A 25,709-nucleotide genomic window follows, 5' to 3' on the forward strand; every position below is an offset into this window, starting at 1 on the left:
GATTTGTATTATCTAAGAACTGTTGTGTCGATTCCCTAAGGTCTCGACACAATGAGTGGCTAGGTGCACGCGAAACTAACGCAGACGGGCGTAAATTCTGAAACAGGAGACTGGATGAAAACTATAAAGAAAAGAAGAGAGATTTTAATATACTTAACTTTAATGTAGTCTTGTTCTTGTTGAAATACATCTCTTGCATAGTAGTAAGCAATTAGCAATGATACACATGGCGCCTTGCTAGGTAGTAGCGATGGACTAGCTGAAGGCTATTTAATCTGTCTCTCGGCAAATGAGAGGAAGACGTGATACGTCTTGTCGCAAGCTATGTCGTCCGTACAACTGGGGCGAGGTCAAGTCCGTGTCTTGTGACCTGCCATGTGGTGGCGCTAGGATTGCGAGTACACAGTGGCGACACGCGGGTCCGACATGTACTACAGGACCGCGGCCGATTTAAGTTACCACCTAGCAAGTGTGGTGTCTAGCGGTGACACCACATTCCTCCCCCGCAAATCGGCGAACGGTCGTGAGATAAGGCTTCCGCCCGCCGTGGGGAGGACCCCATGTTGACGTATGCGATGAGGTGGGGAGCCTAACAACAGGCGAGGCTGTGCCACCCGCACCCGGCCATTCGGTCCGAGGGGAGCTAGGAAACGCCTGCAAACCTAGTCCAGGGTGCACGTCAACATGAGGTGTTTGCGCACGGAATGATATAAGAGGAGCCGCGGGGTCGACCTCCATGTGGTCGGAGCACCCGACGGGCGAAGACGACATCTGGTCCGGAGCGGGCAAGAGGTCCATGGCGGAGGACGGCTGGTGACGGGAAGCAAGCGGCGGCGCGTGACCCAGTGAGGCGCGAGGCGGCTGCAGCGAAGCGTCCGCTGCTGGCGGCGCCGGCGGCGGCTGCGGCGGCGCGACGCCATGAGGCAAAATGGAAGGCATCGTCGGTAACACCTGGGGATGAGGCGAGCCAGTAGATGGGTCCCCAGGGCGCTGACCTGACGGCTCCGTCGCTGAAAGCAGACGGGGAGCGGCAGAACCCAGGCGACGACAGAGGCGCAGCTGATTGAGATGCCGACGCACCTCACCAGAGGCCCCCAAAACCAAATACATCGCGCGGCCGAGGCAGCGAAGAATGCGCCCTGCGAGCCAACGCTGTGAACCGCGATAGTTGCGATAATAGACAACGTCGCCAGGAGCAAAAGCAGGAGTCTGCCGCGGCACAGGAACCTGATGTGGCGGATGCAACAAAGACATCAGAGTTCGATGAGGACGACCATGGAGCAATTCAGCCGGCGAGCGACCATCGCGAGGCTGAGAGCGATATGAGGACAAAAAGAGCAACAAAGCGTCCTCCCGAGAATGCGACTCTTTCAACTTCAACATCTGTGACTTGAAAGTCCGGACCAATCGTTCCGCGGCACCGTTTGACTGAGGCGAAAACGGCGCGGATGTCAGATGTTGAATACCATTGGCCTTGCAGAATGACTGAAATTCTGCGGACATGAATTGTGGGCCATTGTCGGAAACAAGAGTCTGCGGAAGACCTTCAATGCAAAAGATAGCAGACAAGGCTTGGATGGTGGCAGAAGACGTCGTGGAAGACATCCGGACAACAAAAGGAAAATTACTGAAAGCATCGACCACAACCAACCATCGAGCATTCCAGAATGGACCAGCAAAATCGATGTGCAAGCGTTGCCATGGGGAAGTGGCTTTCGGCCATGCAAAGAATTTCCGCGGCGGTGCGGCTTGTTGTTCGGCACACGCCACGCAAGAGGAGCACATATTCGTAATCGCAGCATCGATTCCGAACCAAGTACAGTGCTGTCGAGCAAGTTGTTTCGTTCGCACTATACCCCAATGTCCTTGGTGAAGAAGCCGTAAGACAGAGGACTGTAACGAACGTGGGACCACGACTCGGGATTGATCATTATCAGAACGCAACAACAACACACCACGTCGGACAAAAAGTCTCTCCTTGTGAGCAAAAAAACGGCGAACCAAAGGATCCTCGATCCGTGACGTTGACAAGGGCCATTGCGTAGCAACAAAACGCAAAACAGTAGCAAGGACAGGGTCAGCAGCTGTGGCAGTAGCTACACGACGAAAATCAATCGGAAACGATGCGACCACGTCATCGGCTTCCGAATCAATGAACATGCAAGCAAGTTCGGAAGAATCGAATGTTTTATCCTCAGCAACAGGCAAACGGGACAACGCATCAGCGTTGCCGTGCTTAGCAGTGGACCGATACAAGATATCGTAGCGGTACTGCGAGAGAAAAAGTGACCAGCGAATGAATTTCTGCGCTGTACGTGGAGGTACAGGCTTGTTCGGATGAAAAAGCGACGTCAAAGGCTTGTGGTCCGTGATGATGGTAAAGTGACGACCATACAAGAAATCGTGAAACTTTGTTACACCAAACACAAGAGCCAAAGCTTCCTTCTCTATTTGTGAATAATTTCTTTGCGCAGATGAGAGCAATTTGGACGCAAAGGCAATAGGGCGATCATGCGAGCCATCCTTGTGCGCAAGCACAGCACCGATCCCGAAATCCGATGCATCGACCATCAACAAAAGGGGTTTTCGGGGATCGAATGGCGTAAGGCAAGCATTGGAAAGTAACGCCGATTTCAACTGGCGAAAGGCGCGTTCGCATTCCGTCGTCCAGACGAACGGAACACCTTTACGGCGTAAGCGATGAAGCGGAGCTGAAATGGAAGAAGCATTGCGCACAAATCGGTGATAATAATTTACCTTACCCAGCACACTCTGTAGCTGTTTTAAGTTCTGCGGTGACGGCAAGTCCTGAATGGCACGAAGGTGCTCTGGACTCGGATGTATACCTTGGGCGTTAAGGACATGGCCCAGGTACGGTAAGTCACGAGCAAAAAACACACATTTGTCCTTTCTCAAGCGAAGACCATTCTGACGCAAGACCTGAAATAATGTCCGGAGATTCTGCAAATGTTCGGCTTCTGTCTTTCCGGCGATCACAATATCGTCCAGATAGTTCGCAGCAGTAGGGACCGACGCACAAATAGTTTGTAAATATTGCTGAAACAAAGCAGGGGCGGATGCACACCCGAAGGGCAGTCTTTTGAAGCGATACAAGCCAAGATGCGTGTTTACCACCAAGACGCGCTGGGAGTCTTCGTCCACAGGTATCTGCAAGTACGCATCTGCTAGGTCCAATTTTGAAAAATATTTTCCCGGGCACAGTTTGTCAAAAAGATCTTCCGGGCGGGGCAAAGGAAAAGTAGCAGTCACAAGTTGGGGATTCACAGTGGCCTTGAAGTCCACACAAAGTCTCAATTTTCCGGAAGGTTTTGGCAAAATTACTAAGGGTGAGGCCCAGAGAGAAGCCTGCACACGTTCAATGACACCTTGAGATTCTAATTCGGCTAATGTTTTTGCGACCTCATCACGCAATGCGTGGGGAACATTGCGCGCTCTGAAAAATTTTGGTTGCGCGTTGTCTTTCAGTTCCAAATGCGCTTCATAGTTCTTAGCGCAACCAAGGCCCGGTGCAAAAATGTCTGCAAATTCTTCACAAAGACTAGAAACACTGGCGGAAGGCACAGTCTGATTCACTGATAGGACCTGATTCACTATAGACAAATTAAACAATTGAAACAAATCTAAACCAAACAAGTTCACTGCACTAGAAGAACGAAGAACGTAAAATGATACAAGTTTTGTTTGTCCCTTGTATGTTGCAAGAAGGCTGCACTGTCCTAACACAGGTATATGCTGTCCTGAGTAACTAGTGAACGTAACATTTGCGGCACGCAATGGCGGGGCGCCCAGTTGTTTGTACGTGTCGTGATTGAGCAATGAAACAGCAGCTCCGGTATCGAGCTGGAATGGGATCACTTTTCCTGCAAAGTCTAAGTCCACAAAAAGTTTATTGTCTTGTTGACGACAAGAGCGACTGTCTCGTGCAATTTGAACTGATACAGGTCCAGAAGCACTTGCAACTTTACGGGATTTCCGGCGACGTCGACGCACACTTTGGGTGGGACGAACACAGACACTGTTAGCTAAAGTGTCACTGGACGGGTGGGAATGAACTACATGAATGTCCATGGGCGAAGGTCCACGAGCCTGATTGTCCTGGGTGCGATTCCGGCGCGAAGCAAAAGGCCTGGAATTATTGCGAGTGTCTGATCTAAGCTTTTTCTTGCAAACACTTTGTACATGTCCTTTCTTTTGACAGTAAAAGCAAATAGCTTGGCGTGACGGGCAATTTTCACGCGAATGTCTAGTTGCACACCGCGGGCAAGATTTCACTGCATTTGCTTGCTTACGCGGCGCACGTGGTTGCAAGCTAGGCGGCCGCAGCGAAGTCGGGCGCGAGGGCCGCTTAGCGTCCCGTGCAGCGGGCCCGGCGGGCCGATTAATGTGACACACTGCTGGCGAAGTTTCAAATGATTCCTGAGCAAAGTCAAGCGTGTCTTGCCTGTCCAATATGTCTATCACTTGTTGCAGGGAGGGATTAACGAGTTTCAAAATCTGTTCCCTTATGCGAACATCAGAAACGTTCTGTGCAATTGCATCACGCACCATAGTATCTGAATATGGGAGGCCACATTCACAGGCAAACGCGCAGTCTCTAGTAAGTCCTTGCAAAGTTGCTACCCACTCCCTGTTAGTCTGACCGGCCGTACGTTTTGTACGAAAAAACGTATACCGTTTTGCAACTACATTTACTGTTTCTTTGAAATAGGCATCTAAAGCCGACAAAATTTCCTCGTAGGTCAGAGTTGCTACGTCGCGTCGGGGAAACAATTTCACTATCACCCGGTAGGTAGACACACCGACACAAGAAAGCAAAAACGGCTGCCGCTCTTTACCTTGAATTCCATAAGCAGTGAGGTGGAAGTTGAACTGATCGGCCCACTCAGTCCAGCTTTCGGTTGTGGCCTCAAAGGGCCTAAATGGCGGTGCGACAGCGTTGTGTGGCTGCGGTAGCGAAGAAGCGGCTGCCGCCGCATCGGTTTGCAGCGCACGTTGACCCTGGACGAGCTGTCCAAGGGCTTCCAATAACGCCTGCGTCTGCTGATTCTGCAAGCGAAAAAATTCGGACAGTACATCTGGAGAATGCGGCGAAGCCATGACACAAGCAAATTAGAGCAAATAGAACACAAAGACTGCAACGTGGGCGCGGCACCACTCCTCGGCGCCAAAATATTGTTGTGTCGATTCCCTAAGGTCTCGACACAATGAGTGGCTAGGTGCACGCGAAACTAACGCAGACGGGCGTAAATTCTGAAACAGGAGACTGGATGAAAACTATAAAGAAAAGAAGAGAGATTTTAATATACTTAACTTTAATGTAGTCTTGTTCTTGTTGAAATACATCTCTTGCATAGTAGTAAGCAATTAGCAATGATACACATGGCGCCTTGCTAGGTAGTAGCGATGGACTAGCTGAAGGCTATTTAATCTGTCTCTCGGCAAATGAGAGGAAGACGTGATACGTCTTGTCGCAAGCTATGTCGTCCGTACAACTGGGGCGAGGTCAAGTCCGTGTCTTGTGACCTGCCATGTGGTGGCGCTAGGATTGCGAGTACACAGTGGCGACACGCGGGTCCGACATGTACTACAGGACCGCGGCCGATTTAAGTTACCACCTAGCAAGTGTGGTGTCTAGCGGTGACACCACAAGAACGTCATAATACGAGAACATAAAACATGTTCCATTATTCTACAACAGATTGACGTAAGCGAAATAGGCCTATAATTATTCGCATCTGATTTATGACCCTTCTTGAAAATGGGAACGACCTGCGCTTTCTTCCAGTCGCTAGGTACTTTACGTTCTTCCAGTTACGTACCTCTAACAAATAACAGTGGGTTACACAGAATATGATTCGGCAGCAGACCAGAGAGCCAAATACTGAAGCACATGGCGGAGAAGAAGGTGGCCCGGGGAACAGAGTTCCAGGGTACAAAGAAACACAGCAGAGAAAAGGAAATACGGTTCTAACATGACTATAGCAGATGTTGAAAGTGACTACCATTCATATCTTAGCACTTTTGAGCCCTCGTCAGCAAGTTGTGAAGGCGGCTCGAAGCTGGACTGCTGGAATTGCTGCAATCTCATCCGACTTCAGTTGTTGAAGAGTATAAGCGACGTTCCGAAACACCTTAAATCTGAGGGCTCCCCACACACAGTAATCGCACAGTGACGTATCAGGTGACCTGTTTGGTCAGCTAGGGCCGCTACCAGAGTGACCTCTGCTAACAGCTAATATTGTATAAATGTACTCCAAGGTTCGGCCGACTATACCGGCTGTTGCTCCATTCTGTTGTAAGTACCTGTACATCTTTTCCTCCGCCGTTAATGCCGTGACTAATGGTTTCAAAACGTTGGCAAAGTAATGCACCGAAATCAGCGTACGATGAAAGAAAATGAGACCAGTAATGCAGCGTGCAATCACTGCACACCAAACCCCAAACTTTTGATCATGCAATGGTGTTTCGCGGAAGTTATGCGGATTCTCCGCTGCCTAGAATCTGTGGTTCTGTGAGTTGACATAATCGCGCAGGTGAGACCAGGCTTCATCAGACCTAAAGAAAAGATCCATGTCCAAGCCATTCGCTGTTATTTCAGTGAACAGCCACTCACAAAATTGAAAGCGCTGAGGAGCGTCTGCAAGTTTTAATGCATGGACACCAGACACTCGGTAGGCATGCATGGTCAGGTCCAGGTGAAGTATTCGTCTGCATGATCCACGTGATATGTCGGTCTCTTGCGACAGGCATGGAGTTGATTTACTAGGATTGTGAAGCATTTTCTGTTTAACCACAGCCACATTTTCTGGTGTGCGGGCACGTTTCGGAATATTTTTTGACTTGGTCAAAACTGATCCTGTCTGACGCCATTTTCGGACTAAGCGTGCATGGTACTCTTTGCTGGCACTTTGACACCATTAAACTTCTCAGCAAACAACTGACCACACCTGGAAGATTAAAACTGTGTGCCGGACCGAGACTCGAACTCGGGACCTTTGCCTTTCGCGGAAAAGTGCTCTACCAACTGAGCTACCCAAGCACGACTCACGCCCCGTCCTCACAGCTTTACTTCTGCCAGTACCTCGCCTCCTACCTTCCAAACTTTACAGAAGCTCTCCTGTGAACCTTGCAGTGAAAATCTCGTTCTGGAAACATCCCCTAGGCTGTGGCTAAGCCATGTCTCCGCAATATCCTTTCTTTCAGGAGTGCCAGTTCTGCAAGGTTCGCAGGAGAGCTTCTGGAAAGTTTGGAAGGTAGGAGGCGAGGTACTGGCAGTAAAGCTGTGAGGACTGCGCGTGAGTCGTGCTTGGATAGCTCAGTTGGTAGAGCACTTGCCCGCGAAAGGCAAAGGTCCCGAGTTCGAGTCTCGGTCCGGCACACAGTTTTAATCTGCCAGCAAGTTTCATATCAGCGCACACTCTGCTGCAGAGTGAAAATCTCATTCTGGGAACTGACCATACCGTTTCCACGACTTTGTTGTCGCGTAACTTTCCACAGCGAACACCCACTGCTCCACTGCGGGTACCATCGTGTCCTTCGCACTGCTCCAGTCAGACTGACACGGACCGCACAAAGCTCTGAACCAAGTTGGGTCACGTGGCAAGCGTATACGTGCTGTGCGCGTCGCGTGGTATGTTTATATGTATTCATTCGCGTCCAGTCGTATCCTTTCTTTCGGGCCACTTTTACGTGGCCTATCGTGTACGCTTCTGTTCTATGCAGTGAATGACAGATTCCTTTAAATGTGCATAAATGCAATGCGGAGGTCAAGGAGAATAATTCTCCTAGTCTACGGGTATTATTTTACAGAGTCTCGACGAATGAATACAGCGTGTTTCACATGCGACTCAAACGCCAGGTCCGTTGTTACACGCAAACCAGTTTAAACTAACCAACCCCCCCCCCCCCAAAAAAAAAAGAAAACTACTACGCCAGAATTTTCATAAGGCATTCTGTCTACCGACTCGACAGAAAGTCCTAAAAAATTTTGGTTTTATGTTAATCAGTAAACAGATCGATGCGATCCGTCCAGACACTCTGACCATAACGGCACTGAAACGGACGATGACTTAGAAAAGGACGAAACACTAAATGTCTCTTTCCTAACGCTTCCATAGAGAAAGATGGCGTTCTAGTACCTTCTTTAAATCGTAGCAAGGACGACAAAATTGCTGACATCGAAATAAGTAAACACGGGATAGAAAAGCGAATGAAATCGCTCAACAGAAGTGAGCCCACTACACCTGTTGTTATACCAGTGTATGCGAAAGAATTTGCCCCTATTCTAGCAGCAGTGTTCCGCAGGGCTCTGGGGGAGCGAATTGTTGCCAGTGACTGGCAAAAAGTCTAACAGAGGCACGAAACTATTCACCTATATCGCTGACGCTGGTCTATCGTAGAATTTTGCTCGCCTGTTATGACCTATCTAGTAACCGGAAATGTCCTCTTTACGACCCAATATCGATTCAGAAAACAACGGTCGTTCGAAACGCAACTCACCCTATTCGTCAGAGAGATCCACAAAGCAGTAGCCAGCTAAGCGCAGATAGATGCCGTGTTCCTTGACCTCTATAAGGCGTCTGATACCGTTTCTCACTGCCGCCTGATGAAACAAGTACGAGCGTGCGCAATATCGTACTAACTGCTTGATTGGACTGAAGAGCTTCTAGCAAACAGAACGTAGCATGTCATTCTCAACTGAGAGAAGTCTTCAGATGTAAAAGTAACTCTGGGCATACTCCATGGGCCCGCCCGGCTAGCCGTGCGGTGTAACATGCTGCTTTCCGAGCGGGAAGGCGTGCCGGTTCCCCCGGCACGAATCCGTCCGGCGGATTAGTGTCGAGGTCCGGTGTGCCGGCCAGACTATGGATGGTTTTTAAGGCGGTTTTCCATCTACCTCGGCGAATGCGGGCTGTTTCTCCTTATTCCGCCTCAGCTACGTCGGCGATTGCTGCACGAACATTGTCTCCACGTACGCGTACACCATAATTACTCTACCACGCAAACATTTGGGGTTACACTCGTCTGGTTTCCGGGGCGGGTCCACTGGGGCCGAACCGCACAATAACCCTGGATTCGGTGTGCGGCGGGGGGAAGTGGGGGGGGGCGGGGGGGGGGGGGGCTGGAGTGGACTGCTGTGGCCTGTTGTGAGGTTGTGAACCACTAAGGGTTACGGCGGGACGAAGCCTCTCCGTCGTTTCTAGGTGTGTGTGTGTGTGTGTGTGTGTGTGTGTGTGTGTGTGTTTTGAGGTTTTCGGGCGCTAAACACCGTGGTTATCAGCGCCCAAACGCATAGAAACAGGAACACATGCGGTGAAGGGACGAAGACGGATAGCGAACAAGGAGAACGCCTAAAAGACACAGGCCTGACGCAGTTCCAAATCCTCACATACAGAGGCAAAACAAAAGGAAAAGAAACGCACTAAAAAAGGAAAGGAAACACAAGGAAAAGAGAACAGAAATCGAAGTGAAACAAGTAGGTAATCGTGGCTGGCGGACCTCTTACCTAAAACCTGGGTGAGCCAGTCACCCAGCAGCACATTAAAATCCTCTCCCTAAAATCCGAGGCAACAAATTGGACAGGACACAAAACCGTAAGACCTTAAATACAGTCGTTGCGGCGTCTTGCAAAATAGAGGGCAAATCCGGTGGCAAGGAAACCACCGCCCTCTGGTCAGAAAATAAAGGACAGTCAAGTAAAATGTGGCGGACAGTAATCTGGACGCCACAACCACTGCAGATTGGGGGGTCCTCCCGCCGGAGTAAAAAACCATGCGTTAAGGGACTGTGCCCGATGCGGAGGCGAGTGAGGAGAACCTCATCTCGCCTGCACGACTGGTAGGACGTACGCCATGGCCGCGTGGTGGCCTTGACCAGACGCAGCTTATTTTCACCAACTGCCAGCCACTCCTCTTCCCATTGACGCATAACACGAAAACGCAAAAGGGAGGTAACAGCATGGAGGGGGACGTCACATTCAACAACTTGAGGAACATGCATCTTTGGGAGCCACATCCGCCAGTTCGTTTCCCCTAATACCCACGTGCCCCGGCACCCAGCAGAAGGAAACCTCCTTCCCCTGCCGTTGCAGGTGGAGTAGGGCATCATGGATGTTCTGGACGACCGTATCCGATGGGTACAAGTGTTGCATGGTCTGAAGGGCACTCAGGGTGTCAGAACAGATGAGAAACTTAAGACTGGGAACACATCTCATCTGCTCCAATGCCCGCAAGATCGCAAACAATTCGGCATCAAAGATGGTAAACGCCGCAGGAAGCCGTAACTTGACGACTCGATCAGGGAAAACAACAGCACAATCAACAGAGTCCCCCTGTTTAGAGCCATCCGTAAATAGTGGTACATGGTCGGGATGCTGGTTTAGAATATCGTAAAATAAGGAGGCAAAAACAAACGCAGGAGTGCAGCTCCTCCGGTAATCTGACAAGTCTAAAAGGAAGCTGGGCCTCTGGAGCAACCAGGGAGGCAGGCGGGTAAAACACTGGAGTTGGCGTGCCACACGCTCCACACCAAGGCACTCAAGCAAATGCTTGGCACGAATCCCAAATGGTCTCGTTGCCCTTGGACGACTGGAAAATAGACGTTCCATAGGCGGTCGGGCAACAGTAGGGTACGCAGGGGAGGTAGGACAGGCAAGGAATTGACACACTCGTCGCACCATGAGGAGTTTCCGCCGGATGTCGAGCGGCGGTTCCCCTGCCTCAGCACACAGCCTGGGGATGGGACTGGTACGGAAGGCCCCAGTGGCCAGCCTGATACCCTCATGGTGTACTGCGTCAAGAATCTTCAGATACGAAGGCCTCGCTGACCCATACACGGTGCATCCATAGTCAAGACGCGACCGGACGAAAGCCCTATAAAACTGCAGCAGACGCGCCCGATCTGCTGCCCAGGACCGATGGCTCAGACACTTCAAAATATTCAGCGCCTTCAGGGCCCGCACCTTGAGGTCTTTAAGGTGCAGCAACCACGACAACTTGGAATCAAAAGAGAGGCCCAGGAACCTCACAGTGTCTCTAAAAGGAAGAATGGTGTCCCTCAGACGCAATTCAGGGGAGGTAAAAGCACGTCGAGAACGATTAAAATGAACACACACACACATTTGTCTGCAGAAAAGGTAAAACCCGTCTTCGCAGTCCATGCCTCTAATCGCTTTATCGTAAGCTGCAGCTGCCGACTAGCAGTGACAAGACTGGAGGAAGAATAGAAAACAGCAAAATCGTCCACAAACAAGGAGCACTGGGCAGACTCCGGATAGTGGACGTGATACTGTTAATGGCGATGGCAAAGAGGGTGACACTTAAAACGCTTCCCTGAGGAACACCATTCTCCTGCACGTACAAATCAGATAGCACATTACCAACCCGATATCGAAAGAGGCGGCGGGAAAGAAAGGACCGAATGAAGATGGGGAGATGGCCACGAAAGCCCCACTGATGGAGTTGATTGAGGATAAGGCGGCACCAAGTAGTGTCATACGCCATATTAATGTCAAAGAATACACCTAGACAATGCTGGTTACGTAGGAAGGCCTGCTGGATGGCCGCCTCAAGCAGGGTCAAGTTGTCTATAGTTGAACGACATCTCCGAAAGCCACACTGAGAGTGGCTAAGGAGCTGCCTGGTCTCGAGCAGCCAAACCAGGCAACGGTTGACCATGCGTTCCAATGTCTTCCCGACACAGCTCGTCAAAGCAATACTCCGATAAGTACTGGGATGCATTCGGTTCTTCCCCGGTTTGAGGAGGGGAATCAAAATCGCCTCCCTCCACGAGTCAGGGAACGTGCCGGATGACCATATCATATTAAAACAATTCAGGAGAACTTCCTCGGATGGCAGCAACAAGTGCTGCAGCATGCTGTACAGGATTTGATCATCACCTGGCGCAGTATCATGAGCCACAGACAGCGCCGAATCCAGTTCCGACATTGTGAAGGGGCAGTTGTAGGGTTCAGAATTTGGAGACCGGAAGTCCAAGTGATCCCTCTCGATGGCAGTGCGGTAGCGGCAGAAATCTGGATCACAGTTAATAGTGGCAGTAGATTCGGCAAAATACATGGCCAGTGTCTGGGCAATGTCTCTCGGCGCCGTGAGGAGACATCCCTGATGCAGCAGTGGCGTGACAGGTAGTTGGCTGCGTTTCCCGGAAATCCTCCTGATGGCTTCCCAAACTTTCGTAGAACTAGTGTAGCGGGAGATGGAGTTAAACAACGATTGCCATGACCGTCGTTTGCTCTCTTTAATCACTCGCCGCGCCTTGGCCCTTGCCATCCGAAAGGCCGTAAGATTGTCAGCTGTGGGACGGCACTTGAAGCGGCGCAGAGCTGCACGGCGGGCTCGGATGGCTCAGCGGCACTCAGTGGTCCACCAAGGGACAGGACGCCTCTTGGGATGACTTGAGGACCGTGGGATCGACAATTCAGCAGCATGGGAGATCACGGCTGTAACATGGTCGACCCATTCGTGGACGCTGGCACGGTGTTCCAAAACAGCTAAATGGCTGAAAAGTGTCCAGTCAGCTCTGCAGAGGTGCCACCTGGGCGGCACTGGTAATGCCACAGCCTCATCCAGGAGGCGAATCCAAAGGGGGAAGTGGTCACTAGAATGGAGGTCAGCGGCAACCTCCCACAGAGCAGAATCCGCGAGTGCTGGAGAGCAAAAGGAAAGGTCAATAGCTGACGACGACCCAGAAGCAGTACAGAAATGAGTGGGAGCACCAGAGTTGAGGATGCACCGTTCTTCGGACGCCATGAGGCTTTCCAGAATGCGACCCCTGGGGCAAGTAGTCGTAGAGCCCCATAAGACATTATGAGCATTGAAGTCCCACAGAAGGAGAAATGGGCGGGGGAGTTGGCTAATAAGGTCTGTGAGAGCCTCAGAGTCTATTGCATCCTGAGGCGGTAAGTAAACGGAACAGATTGTGAGCCTCCGCCCCACAAGAAGGTCAACTGCAACTGCTTGCAAGTCGGTAACGAGAGGGAGCTCAGATGAGTGGTGCATGTCACGGACAAAAACCGCAACACCACCCTTTGCCCTTTCCCCCATCAGATCATGTTTTCGATACACGGTATAGCCCCGTAAAGAAGGAGCATCAGTGGCCCGAAAATGTGTCTCTTGGAGACATAAGCACAAGGGGCGCTCTCGTACAAAGAGTTGTAATTCGGCCACATGCTTCCTGAACCCATTCAGGTTCCACTGCAATATGGGAGCCAGTGATCAGGGTGGCTGAATTTTCACCCTGCCTCTGTGCTTTGGAGGAGAGCCCGTACTGGCCGGAGATTTATTCCTGGGGCGAGTATATCGCCCCCGGTCGACATCAATGTCCATCAGCTCCGATGGCGACCCAAGGGAGATGTCAGACAGTACGATGGCATCGTCATCGGACTGACCCTGACTAGTCTCCTCAGGTGGCAAAACCTTTACCTTCGGCGTCTTCGTCTTGGGGGGCTTCGAATGCAGAACCTTGTCAACAGTTGGAGCTTTACTCGCCTGGGCAGAAGGTGCCATATGGGGAGGGGCAGGAAGTACCCAAACGTCAGCAACCACGGCCTTGTCCGGCGTTGTGGGGAGAGCTGCAGGTTGCAAAACACTGCAGCAGCACAAGTGCACTGCCAAACGCATGTATTAGTGCTAACACTAGCAACCTCCGTTTGTGTAGCAACAGTGGCCAACTGTACCGGTTTCTGCAGAGTGGAAGCGAAAGATGTTGTAAACACAGGAGGCTGCATGGCCTTAAAGAGCTTCTTGGCCTCACCATAGGGGATGCGCTTAGATGTTTTGATCTCCTGTATCTTCCGTTCCTCGAGATAGATGGGGCAGACCCGGCTCCAGACAGGGTGGCTCCCAGAGCAATTCACGCACTTCACAGGCGATGAACAATCGGCTTCTTCAGGGGCAGGCTGACCACATTTACCACAAGTGGCTATCCCATTGCACCCCAACGTTGTATGCCCAAAGCGCTGACATTTAAAACAGTGCATTGGGTTGGGGAAATATGGCCATACTGGCAAACGTAAGAAACCCGCTTTAACATGCTCTGGGAGTCTCGGGCAATTGAACGTGAGAATAAACGAGTCACGCCGGCCGAAGTGGCCGTGCGGTTAAAGGCGCTGCAGTCTGAAACCGCAAGACCGCTACGGTCGCAGGTTCGAATCCTGCCTCGGGCATGGATGTTTGTGATGTCCTTAGGTTAGTTAGGTTTAACTAGTTCTAAGTTCTAGGGGACTAATGACCTCAGCAGTTGAGTCCCATAGTGCTCAGAGCCATTTGAACCATTTTTTGAATAAACGAGTCGGTTTTGACTAGGTCCCCATCGGCTCGTTTCATAATATGCTGCACGTCGACAATACCTTCGTCAGCCCACTCAGATTTCAACTCGTCCTTGGGGATATCCACCAAGTCCCTACATGTCACAACACCCTTACTATAGTTCAAAGTGGAGTGGAGCTCGGTCTCGATAGCACACTCACCGAGACAGGTTGCTTTCCGAAGAGAAGTGACTTGATGGGAACTAGAAGTTTCAACTAACAGAGTCCCATTGCGCATTCGCTTCACAAATTTCAGTGTTCCTGCAATTCCCTCAAGACCCTTGTGGACGTAAAAGGGAGAAACTCTCTCAAAGCTACCTTTCTTCCTTTCGACAATCAAAAACACATTCTGGCTATCAGCATGTGCTCTGTTACGACAGTCTGATAAATCTCTAGTAACACCAGGCGCTGAAGGACTCGCAGCACGAAGTCGCAATTTCGATTGGGTGTGTTTTCCTACCAGTGGCCCACCCAATCCACTGGTAGGGGGAAACGTAGAGGTCGAAGGGTCCATTGTGGTCCCACGAGCAGCTAGGGAACTAAAGGTCCGCGCAGACAGAGCCCCGCGTGCCTGAGTAAGCCTTATACAACTGGGGTGCGGCAGGTGCCCCAGAGGTTGCCCGCTTGCGACTGTTCCACCCCAACAGCCATGCATCTTATAGGCGCGCAGCACACCGTAAGATTGAGGGGTTTTTATAGAGGTTTACCTTCCTCGCAATCCAGGCGGTCAAGCCAAGATTACCATTCCCCGCAGCACACAAGATTCCACCGCCGCGCCATGCGGTGGTCGCTGAAGCATATCCGGGGTGTACGGTGACAGGAGACTGGCGGCGCTGACCAGTCCCCAGCTCAGGACCCCGGGATCGCCAAGCCCGTACTCAGCAAATGAATGCTGAGCCCCTGGGGGGGTCGTTTCTAGGTCCCCTGTTCAATACACAATACAATACCCTATGGAGTGTTACACCGATCAGCCAGAACATTATGACCACGGACCTATTACCGATATAAAACCGTCCAGCCGATAGCAGCGTCACCTGGCGAGGAATGACCGCTAGTCAGACACACGCATGGCGAATTTACGTGTAGTATCAATGAGCGTTCTGTTTCTTTGCTGAATGGAGAAGGCGCTCGATCTACATTCCTGGAAATGGAAAAAAGAAATTGACACCGGTGTGTCAGACCCACCATACTTGCTCCGGACACTGCGAGAGGGCTGTACAAGCAATGATCACACGCACGGCACAGCGGACACACCACGAACCGCGGTGTTGGCCGTCGAATGGCGCTAGCTGCGCAGCATTTGTGCACCGCCGCCGTCAGTGTCAGCCAGTTTGCCGTGGCATACGGAGCTCCATCGCAGTCTTTAACACTGGTAGCATGCCGCGACAGCGTGGACGTGAACCGTATGTGCAGTTGACGGACTTTGAGCGAGGGCGTATAGTGGGCATGCAGGAGGCCGGGTGGACGTACCGCCGAATTGCTCAACACGTGGGGCGTGAGGTCTCCACAGTACATCGATGTTGTCGCCAGTGGTCGGCGGAAGGTGCACGTGCCCGTCGACCTGGGACCGGACCGCAGCGACGCACGGATGCACGCCAAGACCGTAGGATCCTACGCAGTGCCGTAGGGGACCGCACCGCCACTTCCCAGCAAATTAGGGACACTGTTGCTCCTGGGGTATCGGCGAGGACCATTCGCAACCGTCTCCATGAAGCTGGGCTACGGTCCCGCACACCGTTAGGCCGTCTTCCGCTCACGGCCCAACATCGTGCAGCCCGCCTCCAGTGGTGTCGCGACAGGCGTGAATGGAGGGACGAATGGAGACGTGTCGTCTTCAGCGATGAGAGTCGCTTCTGCCTTGGTGCCAATGATGGTCGTATGCGTGTTTGGCGCCGTGCAGGTGAGCGCCACAATCAGGACTGCATACGACCGAGGCACACAGGGCCAACACCCGGCATCATGGTGTGGGGAGCGATCTCCTACACTGGCCTTACACCACTGGTGATCGTCGAGGGGACACTGAATAGTGCACGCTACATCCAAACCGTCATCGAACCCATCGTTCTACCATTCCTAGACCGGCAAGGGAACTTGTTGTTCCAATAGGACAATGCACGTCCGCATGTATCCCGTGCCACCCAACGTGCTCTAGAAGGTGTAAGTCAACTACCCTGGCCAGCAAGATCTCCGGATCTGTCCCCCATTGAGCATGTTTGGGACTGGATGAAGCGTTGTCTCACGCGGTCTGCACGTCCAGCACGAACGCTGGTCCAACTGAGGCGCCAGGTGGAAATGGCATGGCAAGCCGTTCCACAGGACTACATCCAGCATCTCTACGATCGTCTCCATGGGAGAATAGCAGCCTGCATTGCTGCGAAAGGTGGATATACACTGTACTAGTGCCGACATTGTGCATGCTCTGTTGCCTGTGTCTATGTGCCTGTGGTTCTGTCAGTGTGATCATGTGATGTATCTGACCCCAGGAATGTGTCAATAAAGTTTCCCCTTCCTGGGACAATGAATTCACGGTGTTCTTATTTCAATTTCCAGGAGTGTATCTGAATTTCAGCGGCAGCAAGTTGTGATGGCCCAGGGGCTCGGCATGAGCGTCTCGGAAACTGCACAACTCGTCACGTGTTCGAGGAGTACTGTGCTGAGTGTCTTCAACATGCGAAACTAAGGTGAAACCACGTGCAGACATCGTGGTGCTGGGCGGCCACACCTGATTACACATGTTGGACGTCGTAGGCTGGGCAGACTGTTAAAGTCATTGCGGAACTAACAAGAGACTTTAATTCTGGGCAGAGTACAGGTGTGCCTAACACACAGTGCACCGAACACTCCTAACGATGGGCCTCCGTAGGTGACGACCCATGCATGTGCCAATGTTAACACCACGACGTCGGCAATTAAGACTGAAATGGGCACGTGACCATCGGCACTGGACGTTGGCATAGAGGTAGAGCGTTGTATGGCCTGATGAATCGCGATACTTTCTTCATCATGCCGATGGGAGGACGCGAATCCGTCGTCTTTCAGGAGAACCTTTACTGGGAGACGGAGAAAAGCTGGCGGCGGCTCCGTTATGCTCTGGTGGACATTCATGTGGGCATCCACAGGTCCAGGGGAGCTCATAGAAGACACCATGGAGTGTCGTAGACAGGTTGGAGATTACGTACACCTCCACATGACGATCATGTTTCCCGACGGCAGCGACAGTTCAACAATATAATGCGCCACGTCACAAGGTCAAAAGTGCGATGGAATAGTTCAAGGAACACAATGCTGCCGTTGATGTGCTGGGCCCCCAACTGTCAGATATGAACCAATCGATCACGTCTGGGATGTGCTTGAACGTGGCGTCAGAGCTCATCGCCCCCTCCCCGGAATTTACGGGAATTAGGCGACCTGTGGGTGCAGATGTGGTGCCAGCTAGTTCCAGGGACTTGCCAAGGCGTCACTGCTCCCATACCACGATGCGTCGCCGCTGTTGTCGATGCCGAGGCAGACATACCGGCTATTAGGTACGTGGTCACAACGTTCTGGCCCATCAGTGTGTCTAGCGTATTGCTTTTCACAATATACGCTACTGGCCATTAAAATTGCTACACCACGAAGGTGACGTGCTACAGACGCGAAATATAACCGACAGGAAGAAGATGCTGTCATATGCAAATGATTAGCTTTTCAGAGCATTCATACAAGGTAGGCGCCGGTGGCGACACCTACAATGTGCTGACATGCGGAAAGTTTCCAACCGATTTCTCATACACAAACAGCAGTTGACCGGCGTTGATTGGTGAAACGTTGTTGTGATGCCTCGTGTAGGGAGGAGAACTGCGTACCATCACGTTTCCGACTTTGATAAAGGTCGGATTGTAGCCTATCGCGATTGCGGTTTATTGTATCGCGACATTGCTGCTCGCCGTGCTGGGTCCCAACGGCCTCGTATCACTAGCAGTCGAGATGACAGGCATCTTATCCGCATGGCTGTAACGGATCGTGCACCCACGTCTCGAGCCCTGAGTCAACAGATGGGGACGTTTGCAAGACAACAGCCATCTGCACGAACAGTTCGATGACGTTCGCAGCAGCACGTACTATCAACTCGGAGAACATGGCTGCGGTTATCCTTGACGCTGCATCACAGACAGGAGCGCCTGCGATGGTGTACTCAACGACGAACCTGGGTGCACGAATGGCAAAACGTCATTTTTTCGGATGAATCCAGGTTCTGTTTACAGCATCATGTTGGTCGCATCCGTGTTTGGCGACATCGCGGTCAACGCACATTGGAAGCGTGTATTCGTCATCGCCATACTGGCGTATCACCCGGCGTGGTGGTACGGGGTGCCATTGGTTACACGTCTCGGTCACCTCTTGTTCGCATTGACGGCACTTTGAACAGTGGACGTTACATTCCAAATGTGTTACGACCCGTGGCTCTACCCTTCATTCGATCCCTCCGAAACCCTACATTTCAGCAGGATAATGCACGACCGCATGTTGCACGTCCTGTACGGGCCTTTCTGGATACAATAAATGTTCGACTGCTGCCCTGGCTAGCACATTCTCTAGATCTCTCACCAACTGAAAACGTCTGGTCAATGGTGGCCGAGCAACTGGCTCGTCGCAAGACGCCAGTCACTACTCTTGATGAACTGTGGTATCGTGTTGAAGCTGCATGGATAGCTGTACCTGTACACGCCATCCTAGCTCTGTTTGACTCAATGCCCAGGCGTATCAAGGCCGCTATTACGGCCAGAGATGATTGTTCTGGGTACTGATTTCCCAGGATCTATGCACCCAAATTGCGTGATAATGTAATTACATGTCAGTTCTAGTACAATATATTTGTGCAATGAATACCCGTTCATCATCTGCATTTCTTCTTGGTGTAGCAATTTTAATGTCCAGTAGTGTATATATAAACGGTGTAGTACACAACGTTGGGAGAAGTTCCGTGAGACTTTTTGCGTGCAGGAAGACCTGTACCGGATGGACACATGGTGCATGGATTGGCAACTGACCACCAACATAAATAAATGCAAAGTACTGCGTACACATAGGCTGAAAGACCCGTTACTGGATGATTACAGGATTGTGGAACAATAACTGGAAGCAGCTACTTCCGTAAAATATCTGGGGGAAAGTGCATAAAGTGATTTGAAGTGGAGCAGCCACATAAAATTAATCGCGAATAAGTCAGATGCCGGACTGAGGTTAATTGCAGGAATCATCAGGATCTGTAGTCTATCAATAAAGGAAGTAGCTTACAAAACACTCGTTCAACCAATACTTGAATACTGCTCTTCAGTATGGGATCTACACCTGATAAGATTGATAGAGGAAACAGGGAACGTCCAAAGAAGAGCAGCTCGTTTCGTTACAGGGTCAGTTAACGGGAGTGAAAGCGTCACGGAGGCGCTCAGCCGACTCCAGAGGCAGACGCCGCAAAGAGAGGCGCTCTGCAGGTTTTCTTATATTTAAGTAGCACCAAAATGTGGTGTGTTGCATTTCCAAGCACTGGTCGGCCAAAGACAATGATTGACACGGTTCTTACAGATCTACGATCGTGAACGAAAATCCGATCTTACCACCAAAATAAAATTTTATGCATTATTTATCAAAATACACAAAGATTTCTTCTATAATTCTACAAAACACACATGATACTACCTTTGTAACTTAATTGTTCTTGAACAGTAAAAAATACACATGGCTCATATATTGGCACTGCTGATCTTACAGTTTAAGCTACACTCGGCTAAACGCAAACTTCGATCTTTGTACCACATTTATCTGTAACGATTTGTCCTATAATATTATACAGAAGGGGTGGCAATACTAAGCTAACTTAAGCGCTAAAGTTGATGAGAATGTTTCGCTCTTTGAACTACCCTTTACAGAAATCAAAAACTGTATGTATTGTTTATCACAAAATGTAAAGATCATTTTTTCTATAACAGTACAAACGCGTAGGCCGCTGCTGATCGGTCTTACAGGTTAAGATACACTTGGCAAGGACTGACCTATGCTGTCAGACAGTGGAAGCCGTTAAGTGCCATTGGAAAGTCACTCAAACATTATAACGACCCCGTGATTTTAGGCAGTTGCTATACTGCCACACACGCAATTCCATCTATTTTCCGAAGACATACAAAAATTATATAGACTTAATGGTAGCGAAAAAACTTTATCTAGCTGTAAAAAATGTTTGGCATCTTCATCTGATAAAGCTAACTCATGCTGTCACACAGTGGAGACTGCAAGACACATCAATGAATTAAAGCCATACTGAACAACATTTCTAAGATCTGAATGTAACATACATTCAGTAAGAGGGGGCAGGCTGTTACATCATGATATCAAATTATATCGAGAAATAGTGAGATAATTTAAGAGTGTTGATACAGAATGCTAAGGGTAGAAGGTAATATTGAGCAGTGAATATAAAATTTCAGAAAAAATTTGTTTTTCACTTAGTGAGCACTGGTGGTGCAATAGATAATAAAAGTACGAAAACGAGTGTTTGTTCTCTCATTTCAATAAGGCACTTACTTACAAATTTACCGCAAGAAATGATCAACGCAATAAAACTGCGCACTTTTCTTGCAGTCAAATACCATTAATAAAACCAGTCAGATTCATTAATACGTACAGACAGATAAATTCCGTTACGCTTTAACTTTTAACATTTTAATGTCACATAACAGTAGGAATGCCAGGTTAAAATAACCACAGGTATACATGTCCGAAGAACAGGAACTGCGGCGACCACAGCCGCTATGAAATACATGAAATGTATTCTCAGTTGCGAAGATCGACAACCGCCAGTTGTATAATGGAATGACGACCATGAAAGAGATATTTTGGGGAATATGTGAAGCATATAGGATTTGTGGAAGATACCACAACCTGGTAATGAAATAGAAAGTATAAGAAGTCGTTAGGAGGTAATAATTAGGAACGAGAACGGATAAACGATAACGATGTTAAACAGGTCTTCAATCCTAATTCCCAGTCAAGAGGAGAACGAAGACACAAGTAAGACGACAGCAAGAAGCACGAAGAAGACACAACGCAGAAGATTTGGAAGAAAGAAGAGCCTGGACCAGAAGAGATCAAGAAACCTTTTCAAATCCCTTCCCATAAAAGACCATTATTACATTTAACTACCAAACACAATCTAATTTATCTGTTCTAACAGCATAAATATTCAATGTTCTTTGTGGCAGATTGCAACACCTTCAGATGGTATACCGAAAAAAAATGGAAGATAACGACTTGTATGGAAATTTACAGACGAAATGACTAACAGTGAACCAGCGTAAGGATTCGACGAATGTTGAAGCATAAAGGTTTAGGCTGTCAAAAATGGATCTCCAATTCAACAGCACCACAGGCATGTGCATAATGGAACAAAGGCTACCGCGCATTCACGACACACTCAGACCTTCAGACCTTTATCTCTGCCGACCGTCATTCCATACTCAATGGGAACACGGCGAAGCACGGGCCGACAGTCATGCCACACTCAACGGAAACGCGGCGAGACGCATACCAAGCGTCATACCATACTCAACGGAGACACGGTGAGGCACACAGCTGACCGTCTTTCCACGTTCGACGGAAACACTTGAAGAAAAAAGTGAATCATGTTAAAGATAGGAGAAAGGACTGTCTGTGACAGACTAATATCTAGACGAAAAAGAAAACAATTCCAATTCTTATTGTGTTTAAAAATATGCTAATGCAAACTCTTTATGTGATAGCTTGGATCATTATTAACGATGTTTTTGAAGTTTATCCTGGTAAGTCAATAATATTTTAGAATATTGCAGTTTTTTCAACATGTTTAAGTTAATAAAAACCTACCATTAACATTTTGAGGGTAAGATTCTAGTGTAATGTGTTCATTAAAATATAAAGGTTAGATAAACATGAATGGGCGTAGCTATTCGAGGATGTCAATGTAAATTGTGTAAAGTAGAATTAGGATTAGAACTTCAATGTTTGTGGAAGTCAAACAGAATAATTTTTGTAAAATCATGATTTTTGGAGAATGTAAATAGGTTCAGAAATAGGATTATAGCTATAAAATCATGAAAAAGGTTGAGACATAGCTTATAAGGTTTAATTGTGAGAATTAAACATGTTTTCGATTATGAGTAATACAAAAGAGAATTGTACCACCTATTATAAAAGGGGAGGATAATATTAAATGAAGGTTTCCTCAACTTCAATACATATATATCATCATTTAACATAAATTAGCTAAACAAAATAGAACAGTCTCAAAAATAAAACAGGGAATGTTTAGATTATACAAATTTAGAAATATATTCTCATTGTTTGAATTTCAATAACACTTTTAAATGTAGTCAACTATATTTGAAAGACAAAATTCCTTAGATTAGATCAATAGAATTGTACAAAACATCAGGAAATCAAGTGCGAGGCAAAGGAAGGAGACTGAATCAAACCACTGTTTAAATTAAATATTAAAATGGGATGTTGATCAGTAAATATGTCAATTGCTACAGTCAGCATTTGAACTAATTTTGCACTGTCTTCAATCACTTTCTCAACCATTGATTGACCCAGTACAAAATTGAAGATGGAAGGAGGAGGATATGTAAGGTGGCAGAATAAATGGTGAGATTTGCACCTCACATGAGAGCTTTATACATCGCAATGAGAAGGTGAATATGACACCTAACGTAATTCGGCGGTTATGGGAACATTTGCCTATCAGTATGTAATGCAAAAAGGGATGACAGTCAATCGACGGTAATTAACACACCATTCCTATATAATGCATGTCTTTGAGTGGAAGGTGGAACAGGCAATGCGAGTCGTTCTTAGTTTGAAAAGCCAGGCAGACAACGGCGTAGCAGAGGCGCGCTGCAGGGGTAACGATGGAAACCACTTAAAAGTGTGGCAGGAGGAAGCTCATTGGCCCTGACCACGTGATTCAGGAGGGAGGACCGTGTGTAGTGGCTCATCTGCACAAGGGACAGAGAAAAAACTTTAGAAAGCTGCAATTAGGAATTCCAATGGGACACGAACAAAAACTCGCATTTCGATCACGTGTCCAACAAGTGCAACACACGGAAAGGTCAATGCAATTTAGACCTCTAGAATGGGCACAAAACGTCCGATTGGCGGAAACGCCCTAGGAAGGAGAGTTTCGACACAGTTTGATAGAAGGGACATTGTGATTGGTAAAGAGTGTTTCCACAAAATAAGAGAAATGCTCCTATTGGTCGAAAAAGGCCGTGACATGAAGAACGAATGAACTCAAGTGGGGGAGAAAGTTTTGCCATGAGTAGGACAAGAGAGAAATTTTGGCAGACTCTTCTATGAACAGGCATCAAGTGCAGAACGGAGTGCTTAACGCTCTGTACGATGCAGAGAAGAAATGTGTGTGTACATTACGTTCACAATGGCTGCAATCCAGCTAGAGATTAGCTGTAACAACGTTCAGCTCCAACTGTGGAGAAACGAACCAGCCAGATTAGTTAACTGTTCTTGCGAGAACTGAGAGGGCACTATGATATGCACGCTGCTCCAACCATGTGCGTGTATATCGCCACATAATAAGATTAGGACTGAGTATATGTTTTCTCGCATAACAAGAAACATATGGAAAGTTTCTTTTGCAAAGTTCAGCAAAGGCCTGATTAGTTTTGTAGGAATTTCAATGAGAGAGGGCGGCCTTGCAGTCGGCAGCTCGTCACAGCTTTTAAGTCAGTACCACGTGCAGAGGCATAAACTTTGTAGGTTCACCAGCTTGCGTACACTGTAAACTCGAGCAGCCTTGGTAATCTTGCGCTCAAATTTGTCACATAACTGACCATCCACCGTAGATTTGACTGTCATCCTAAATAGTACCGAACTTTGAACCGGAATCGGACGATTTTCGTAGTACTGACCAACACCATAAAGTATGTGTAGGAGCAATTTTGTAAAGAATCTTCCAATTACACTTTCATATTATTGTGCTTAGGATTAATATTCTTTCAGAGAGTTAATGTTTAATAGTGTTGTGTATAGCATTATTTCACTTTTTGATGTTGGCGAGATGCGTTATCCGTTGCGCTGTTTTTATGTCGTCGAGTTGAAAACTGTGTAAAAGCTGTAATTTTTGTGCTAAAATTTGCGATATTAAACTTGTCATTTCAACTTACACAGTTGTTCTCAATTCTAGAATAAGCACTCACGTTACATCATGATAATTCAGTCGAATTTAAAGGCCATAAATTCAACTAAATATCTAGGAATTACAATTAAGAGCAACTTAAATTGGAAATCTGAGATAGAAACTGTTGTGGGGGAGGCGAACGAAAGACTGCGATTTATTGGGAGAACATTTAGAAGATACAACAGATCTACTAAGGAGACTGCACACCCTACGCTGGTCCATCCTCTTTAGGAGTACTGCAGTGCGGTGTGGGATCCTTACCAGATAGGGTAAAAGGAGTACATAGAGGAAGTTCAAAGACGGACAGCACGTTTAGTAATATCGAGAAATAGGGGAGGTAGTGTCACGGACATGATAGAGGATTTGGAGTGGAAAAATTGAAACAAAGGTGTTTTCCGTTGCGGCTCACGAAATTTTTCGATCAGCAGCTTGCTCCTTCGAATGCGAAAATATTTTGTTGACGCCGACCTACATAGGGAGAAACGATCATCATAATTAAATAAGGGAAATCAGAGCTATCACGGACAGATATAGTGTTCGTTTTTTCCGTGCGGTGTTCAGAATCGCTCCTGCTTCACGTGCCAGCAATATCTTACACTACAGTCTCCGTGACAGAAAAAGAAAAGAAAGAAAAAAAGTTCAGAATCTAATTTGAGCTCCGACTTATATTCGTCACTGACGTCTCTGATTTAAAAAAAAAATCAAAAAGCCGAAAACTTTCACATAATATTTAGGTTCGCCTGAGCAGAGTATGAGCTGAAAATCATTTGTACACTACTGGACATTAAAATTGCTAAACCACGAAGATGATGTGTTACAGTCGCGAAATTTAACCGACAGGAAGAAGATGCTGTCATATGCAAATGATTAGCTTTTCAGAGCATTTACACAAGGTTGGCGACGGGGGCGACACCTACGACGTGCTGACATGAGGAAAGTTTCCAATCGATTTCTCATAGACAAACAGCAGTTGACCGGAGTTGCCTGGTGAAACGTTGTTGTGATGCCTCGTGTAAGGAGGAGAAATGCGTACCATCACGTTTCCGACTTTGATAAAGGTCGGATTGTAGCCAATCGCGATTGCGGTTTAACGTATCGTGACACTGCTGCTCGCGTTGATCGAGATCCAGTGACTGTTAGCAGAATGTGGAATCGGTG

The 25,709-nt window shown here is 48.4% G+C and overlaps 1 protein-coding gene and 1 non-coding gene across 2 annotated transcripts in view; both read left to right on the plus strand.

Annotated features, from left to right (window-relative positions):
* Positions 1-25,709, plus strand: part of LOC126262439 (UDP-glycosyltransferase UGT5-like) — a 178,401-nt gene that overhangs the window by 59,807 nt on the left and 92,885 nt on the right. The gene's annotated exons all lie outside the window — the stretch shown is intronic.
* On the plus strand, positions 7,325-7,399 carry Trnas-cga (transfer RNA serine (anticodon CGA)). The gene has a single exon. It is a non-coding gene; the product is annotated as a tRNA-Ser (tRNA).

This window comes from Schistocerca nitens, chromosome 6 (genome assembly GCF_023898315.1).
Source record: "Schistocerca nitens isolate TAMUIC-IGC-003100 chromosome 6, iqSchNite1.1, whole genome shotgun sequence".
In the NCBI taxonomy this organism is placed as follows: Eukaryota; Metazoa; Arthropoda; class Insecta; order Orthoptera; family Acrididae; genus Schistocerca; species Schistocerca nitens.